General features: G+C 39.5%; 1 protein-coding gene across 1 annotated transcript in view; it reads right to left on the reverse strand.

Annotated features, from left to right (window-relative positions):
• Window positions 1–8,477, reverse strand: part of ELK1 (ETS transcription factor ELK1) — a 679,088-nt gene that overhangs the window by 190,379 nt on the left and 480,232 nt on the right. The window lies entirely within an intron of this gene.

Genomic DNA, 8,477 nt, shown 5'->3' on the forward strand with positions numbered 1-8,477 from the left:
GTCACTCAGAATCTGTAATTTAACTTTACTCAAATTATAATATAATTTAACTTTTACTCAAGAATATGAGAAAACAGAAAAAGAGACAGGGCCGGAGAGATAGCATGGAGGTAAGGCATTTGCCTTGCATGCAGAAGGACGGTGGTTTGAATCCCGGCATCCCATATGGTCCCCCGAGCCTGCCAGGGGTGATTTCTGAGTATAGAGCCAGGAGTAACCCCTGAGCGCTGCCAGGTGTGACCAAACCCCCCAAAACAAGAAAAAGTAGAGACAAGTGGGTATAGAGAGATTGCTCAAAAGACACTTGGAGGGGGGCTGGAGCAATGGCGCAGTGGTAGGGCATTTGCCTTGCTAGCGGCTGAACCAGGATGGACCACCGTTAGATCACCAGCGTCCCATATGGTCCCCCAATCCAGGAGCCATTTCTGAGCGCATAGCCAGGAGTAACCCTTGAGCGTAACCAGATGTGGCCCAAAAATAAAAAAAAAAAATTAAGATACTTGGAGGGCCCATTGTTATCAATCACACATTTGATAGGAACACCATGATGAAGACCAGATGGATGGACTGGATATATATAATTGTATTCAAACCATGAACTGATAATAGTGATACTGAGAAAGATACTATAGTCTATGAGAGGACTGGAACTGACTTTCTGGTGTGTAGTTAAGTCTGGTATCCTTTAGTAAACTTGGGTGTTCTAGATCTTTAATCATTCTGATTCACTTTCAGAAGGGGTGAGGTAAAGTAAAGCCAGGCAATCACCTGAACTTGAATAGTTCTCATATGTCATATCCAAGTTGAATGTCACCTTGAGGACCTCAAGGTTGAAAGAATTTGTTCCCTTCTCCCCCCTAGGGTTTGGATTACTTAGTTGTAAAACCTTTTCATCTGTGCTGGGAATAAGAGGTTAATTGAAAAATAGAATGAGTTAAGAGAGTATAGGGGCTAAGGCACTTGCTTTGAATGCAGTCCACCCCTGTTCAGTCCCTGGCACACATTGTTCCTTGAGCATGATCAGGACTATTCCGTGAGAACTGCTGGGTGTAGCCCCAACACAGATAAATTATGAGATGCGTTATAGAGGTTGGGTTAGATGTGTGAAACTGTAGAGAGAGGGTATTATAGATACTACAAACCTTGGGACCATGGGGCAGAAGAGAGAATACAATGGGCTTGACGCTTTGTCTGCAGCTGACCAGGGTTCCATCCCTGGCATCTAATGGTCTCTCGATCACCACCAGAAGTAATTTCTGAGTGTAGAGATAGGAGTAACTCCAGAGCACCGCTGGGTCTGGCTCTCAAACAAATACCCCATGCCCAGGAACCTTTTTGTGTATGTATGGGCCTAAGAGTGTGACAAGTTGTATTCTTTTTTTTCAAGTTGTATTCTTATCTGTGAAATTGGGTAATGAATGTGAAAAAAGCCACTGAAACATCCAGTCCTGAACATGACTTGGGGAGCAAGGATCAGGTTGGAGATGGCAAGTAGATTGTAGGGAGCCAGAAATAATGAGTTTGCAACATTGGGGTGGGAGCCCTAGCAGAGAAAAGTCTGACATAGTCTAGTACAATAGTTCTGTTTTCTGGGGGCACACCCAACAGTGTTTAGGGATTGCTCCTGGTAGTGCTCAGAGCACCCTATAAGTTCCAGGGCTGGAACCCAAATTGGTTGTGTGCAAGGCCAGGTCCTCTAAGACTACTTCTTAGACCAGCGGGCATTTGACAATGCCTGGAGATATTTGTCTCAGCTTTGGGGTGCTATTAGAGCCTAATGAAGGAGCTAAACATCACCTTGTGTGATTTTGCATGTAATAGAAAAATTATGTCTTAGACACTTGGGGGCCTCCCCAGGCATCCCCTGACGGCTTGCCTCGGCTGAGGTGAGTGTTTGGGGGCCGGAGCGCGGCCGCTCCGCTGCGCTTCGCGGCCGCGCACTCCACCTCGCCAATGAGTACCACCACAACACGTAGAAAAACCCACAGCGTAAGCGAGACAATGGGGAGACTACGCAGACCAACTTCAACCATAGAGAATGAAGATGGAAACTCTGATGACCCAACAACGACCAACTACCTAAGCAGTCTTTCAGAAATGGAGTTTAGAGACGAAATATGGAGGTTGCTATCAGATATCAAAGAAAGTATAAATCAGAGCACTAATAAAAATCAAGAGAATATGAAGACAGAAATCAGAAAACTCCAAACTGAAATATCAGATCAGATAACAGGTCTGAAAAACTCAATAGACGAATTGAAGAACATAATGGATGAGTTTTCCAACAGGTTAACAGCAGCTGAGGATAGAATTAGTGCTTTAGAAGATGAGATGCATAACAACTTTACACAGCAGAAGAGATTAGAAAAAAACCTCAAATCAAATGATCAGACAATGGAAAATTTACTCAAAGAATATGAGAAGATGAAAATAGAAGTCTTTGATAAGCTCAACAGAAACAACTTCAGAATCATTGGAGTTCCAGAGACCCAAGAAGAAAATCTTCAGGAAGAATCAATGGTTAAGAACATCATCACAGAGAAACTACCAGAGCTAAAGAAAACATGTGACCAAATCCTGCATGCCCGAAGAGTACCAGCTAAAAAAGACCCCAGTAGAAACACCCCAAGACACATCCTAGTCACCATGATGAAACCCACCGATAGAGATAGAATACTGCAAGCAGCAAGATCGAAAAGGGAAATTACATTCCACGGAGCATCCTTGAAATTTACAGCAGACCTGTCACCAGAAACACTCAAGGCCAGAAGGCAGTGGTGGGACGTAGTGGCAAAACTCAATGAAATAAATGCTTCGCCAAGAATATTGCACCCAGCAAAACTAAGTTTCAGGTTTGACGGATGTATACACGGCTTCACAGATAAACAACAGCTCAAAATCTTTGCAGACTCAAAACCAGCCTTAAAAGAAAAACTGAAAGATCTACTCTAAAAACAAGACAGAACAAAAAACACACCAAACTTCTACACAAAGATGGCAATAAATCCCATGACAATTATTTCTCTCAATGTCAATGGACTAAATGCACCAGTTAAGAGGCACAGAGTGGCGAAATGGATCAAAAAACTGAAGCCAACCTTCTGCTGTCTACAAGAAACACACCTGAATAGTCAGAATAAACATAGACTCAAAATCAAAGGCTGGAGGAAAATCATTCAAGCAAACAACACCCTTAAAAAAGCGGGGGTGGCCATACTAATATCAGATGACACAAACTTTATACTCAGAAAAATTGTAAGGGACAAAGATGGATATTATGTACTAATCAAGGGATTTGTACAGCAAGAAGAAATCACTCTCCTAAACATATACGCACCGAATGAGGGTCCAGCAAAGTATTTAATACAATTGTTGACAAATCTGAAGAAGGATATCAATAATAACACAATAATTGTGGGAGACCTCAACACAGGCTTGTCAACACTTGATAGGTCAACCAAATGGAAACCCAACAAAAATATACTAGACCTGCAAAAAGAAATGGATGAAAGAGGCCTAGTAGATATATATAGGGCACTCTATCCTCAGAAACCTGGATACACATTCTTTTCCAATGTACATGGATCATTCTCCAGGATAGATCATGTGCTGGCACATAAAACATACCTCCATAAAATAAAAAAGATAGACATTTTGCAGGCTGCCTTTGCTGACCACAAGGCTCTGAAGTTAGATGTGAACTGCAAAGGGACACAGAAGAAAAAATTTAACACCTGGAAGTTAAACAGCCTCATACTCAATAACCAGTGGGTCCGAGATGAAATCAAGGAGGAAATCAAAAGGTTCCTGGAAACAAATGACAATAAAGACACAAACTATCAGAACTTATGGGACACAGCAAAAGCAGTACTGAGAGGAAAATTTATAGCTTTGCAAGCACACATCAGGAAGGAAGAAGGAGCTTACCTGAGTAGCTTAATGACACAGCTAATAGAACTAGAAAGTGCTCAACAAAAGGACCCAAAAATAGGGAGACAGAAGGAAATAACAAAGCTGAGAGCAGAAATCAACGAAGTGGAAACCCAAAAAACAATCCGAAAGATCAACGAAAGCAGAAGTTGGTTCTTTGAAAAAATAAACAAGATTGATAGACCATTGGCAAAACTCACAAAGCAAAAGAAAGAGAGAAACTTGATAACGCGTATTAGAAATGAGAAGGGGGAGATCACTACAGATACTGCAGAGATTCAAAGGGTATTCAGAGAATACTTTGAGAAACTCTATGCCACTAAATATGAGAACCTGGAAGAAATGGATAAATTTCTGAACTCATATAACCTTCCACGGTTGAATAAAGAAGAGGTAGCATATCTAAACACCCCCATAACTATTGAGGAAATTAAAACTGTAATCAAAAATTTACCCAAAAACAAAAGCCCAGGCCCTGATGGATTCACGAATGAATTCTTTCAAACCTTTCAAGAGGAACTACTACCAATTCTGGCCAGGCTCTTTTATGAAATCGAAAAAACAGGAATACTTCCAAATAGCTTTTATGAAGCCAACATCACCTTAATACCAAAACCTGATAGAGATGCTGCCAAAAAAGAAAATTACAGACCAATATCCCTGATGAACACAGATGCAAAGATCCTCAACAAAATCCTGGCGAACAGGATCCAGTGCCTCATCAAGAAGATCATTCACTTTGATCAAGTAGGTTTCATCCCAGGAATGCAAGGATGGTTTAACATCCGTAAATCTATTAATATAATACACAACATAAACAACAACAAAAATAAAAATCACATGGTCATATCAATAGATGCAGAAAAAGCATTTGATAAGGTTCAACACCCATTCTTGATTAAAACTCTCAGCAAGATAGGAATAAAAGGAACCTTTCTCAATATAGTCAAAGCCATCTACCAGAAGCCAGTGGCAAATATTATCCTCAATGGAGAAAAACTAAAATCCTTTCCTCTAAATTCTGGTACAAGACAAGGCTGTCCTCTCTCACCACTCCTATTCAACATAGCACTGGAAGTACTTGCTATAGCGATTAGGCAAGAAAAAGATATCAAGGGAATTCAGATAGGAAAGGAAGAAGTCAAGCTCTCACTGTTTGCAGATGACATGATACTCTACTTAGAAAACCCTAAAGACTCTACCAAAAAGCTTCTAGAAATAATAGATTGGTATAGCAAAGTGGCAGGATACAAAATTAACACACAAAAATCAATGGCCTTTTTATACACGAATAATGATAGGGAAGAAATGGACATTAAGAGAACAATCCCATTCACATTAGTTCCACACAAACTCAAATATCTTGGAGTCAACCTGACTAAAGATGTGAAGGATCTATACAAAGAAAACTACAAAACACTGCTCCAAGAAATAAGAGAGGACACGCGGAAATGGAAACACATACCATGCTCATGGATTGGCAGGATCAACATCATTAAAATGGCAATACTTCCAAAAGCATTGTACAGATTTAACGCGATTCCTCTAAAGATACCCATGACATTTTTCAAAGAAGTGGATCAAATACTTCTGAAATTCATCTGGAACAACAAACAACCTCGAATAGCTAAAGCACTCCTTGGGAAAAGGAATATGGGAGGCATTACTTTCCCCAATTTTAAGTTGTATTACAAAGCAACAGTTATAAAAACAGCATGGTATTGGAATAAAAACAGACCCTCAGATCAGTGGAATAGGCTTGAGTACTCAGAGAAGGTTCCTCAGACATATAACCACCTTGTTTTTGATAAAGGAGCAAAAAATCCTAAATGGAGCAGGGAAAGCCTATTCAACAAGTGGTGTTGGCACAACTGGTTAACCACTTGCAAAAAAGCGAACTCAGACCCCCAGCTAACACCATATACAAAGGTAAAATCCAAATGGATTAAAGACCTTGATATCAGAACTGAAACTATAAGGTATATAGAACAACATGTAGGTGAAACACTCCAGGACATTGAGACTAAAGGCATCTTTAAGGAGGAGACAGCACTTTCCAAGCAAGTGGAAGCAGAGATAAACAGATGGGACTATATTAAGCTGAAAAGCTTCTGCATCTCAAAGGAAATAGTGCCCAGAATACAAAGGCCACCCACTGAGTGGGAGAAATTATTCACCCAATACACATCAGATAAAGGGCTAATATCCAAAATTTACAAGGTACTGACAGAACTATACAAGAAAAAAACAACTAACCCCATCAAAAAATGGGGAGAAGAAATGAACAGACACTTTGAAAAAGAAGAAAGGCAAATGGCCAAAAGGCACATGAAAAGATGTTCAACATCACTAATCGTCAGGGAGATGCAAATCAAAACTACTATGAGGTACCACCTCACGCCACTGAGATTGGCACACATCACAAAAAAGGAAAACAAGCAGTGCTGGCGGGGATGTGGAGAGAAAGGAACTCTTTTTCACTGCTGGTGGGAATGCCGTCTAGTACAACCTTTATGGAAAGCGATATGGAGATTCCTTCACAAACTGGAAATTGAGCTTCCATACGATCCAGCTATACCACTCCTAGGAATATACCCAAGAAGCACAAAAATACAATACAAAAAACCCTTCCTTACTCCTATATTCATTGCAGCGCTATTTACAATAGCCAGACTCTGGAAACAACCAAGATGCCCTTCAACAGATGAGTGGCTGAAGAAACTGTGGTACATATACACAATGGAATACTATGCAGCCATCAGGAGAGATGAAGTCATGAAATTTTCCAATACATGGATGTACATGGAATCTATTATGCTGAGTGAAGTAAGTCAGAGGGAGAGAGAAAGACGCAGAATGGTTTCACTCATCTATGGGCTTTAAGAAAAATGAAGGACATTTTTAACAATATCTCAGAGACAAGAGAGATGAGGGCTGGTAGGTGCAGCTCAGGACATGCAGCTCATCACATAGAGTGATGAGTGCAGTTGCAGAGATGACTACACTGAAAACTATCATAAAATGTGAATGAATGAGGGAAGTAGAAAGCCTGTCTCGAGTACAGGTGTAGGGGGGTGGGGAGGAGGGAGATCTGGGAAATTGGTGGTGGGAATGTTACACCGGTGAAGGGGGGGTGCTCTTTACATGACTGTAATCATACAACTATAATCATGTTTGTAATCACGGTGTTTAAATAAAGATAAAAAAAAAAAAAAAAAAAAAAAAAAAAAAAAAAAAAAAAAAAAAGAAATAGCTCCTGGCAGGCACAGGGAACCATACGGGACACCGGGATTCGAACCAACCACCTTTGGTCCAGGATCGGCTGCTTGCAAGGCAAACGCCGCTGTGCTATCTCGCCAGGCCCAGGTTCTATTCTTAATTCTCATCAACTACTCACACTTTCCTTCAGTTTGAAGAATTTATAATTGAATACTTCAGATTCAAAGGAGAGAATCACATTATGAGTTCTACATGCTATAGATTTTTGGATACATTCCAAATAATTTCATTTCCAGATCTAAGGCAAAATATTAATGTTGATCTGTGGTCATCTTGTGGTCCATTAAATCATTTAAATATTTTTTTATGTCTATTAGCCCACTAATTTTAAGTTTTTCCTTTAAATATATCATGTAATTTACACATATTTTATTATGAGTCTATAAACCGCAGAAGTCTGTATTGAGCACCTACAATGAATCTGACATTTCAAGCAGGAAGAGGAAAATAACAGGGAAAGTTACTATTCTTGAGTACTATTCTATTCTTGTTGGAGAACAAAGAAATGAAATTGGGGGCATGTGCCCAAATCATTTTTTAAAGGATTAACATGAAATTTCTATAGAAGAGTCATCCTAACCTTATATATGTGTATATATACATTCATGTATATATGTTAGTACATATATACATGAATATATACACATATTTACATCACTAATTTTCTTACAACATTTTACCCAGTACTAATAAATAGGCAATGTGAAAAATTGTAAGGTACACAACAATAGTCAAAATTCTACCTATGTCCCTCCTATTTCCTAAGTTTCTTCTAGGGAGCTTACAGGGAATGTACATTATTATTATGTCATTCTCTCTTTAGATGTTGATTCTTTAGAGCAAAAAAAAAAAAAAAAAAAAAAAAAAAAAAAAAAAAAAAAAAAGAAAAATTATGTCTTAACTTTAGACTTGGTGTCCTTATGGTGGTTCTCAAGATTTTGGCCTCAGAATTTAGTCTAAAAATTTGAGGCCATTCGGGCCAGAGATAGTACGGCAGGTAGGGCATTTACCTTGCATGCTACAGAATTGAGTTCAACCCCTGGCATCTCATTTGTTACCCACCAGGAGTAATTAATTGCTAAGCAGCAGAGCCAGGAATAAGCCCCATTACCTTCAGGTTTGGCCCCAAACGAAAATAAAATTAAGGAATTCAAATTTCTTTTGCCTAAGTCATGTAACAATGGAAATTTCCCCCACATTTGCAAGAGAGGAATGAAAACGTTGGGAAAAACAGTTTAAGCTTTTAAGCCCCTGAAGTCTGGTGAGCT

The sequence above is a fragment of the Suncus etruscus genome, chromosome X, assembly GCF_024139225.1.
Source record: "Suncus etruscus isolate mSunEtr1 chromosome X, mSunEtr1.pri.cur, whole genome shotgun sequence".
In the NCBI taxonomy this organism is placed as follows: domain Eukaryota; kingdom Metazoa; phylum Chordata; class Mammalia; order Eulipotyphla; family Soricidae; genus Suncus; species Suncus etruscus.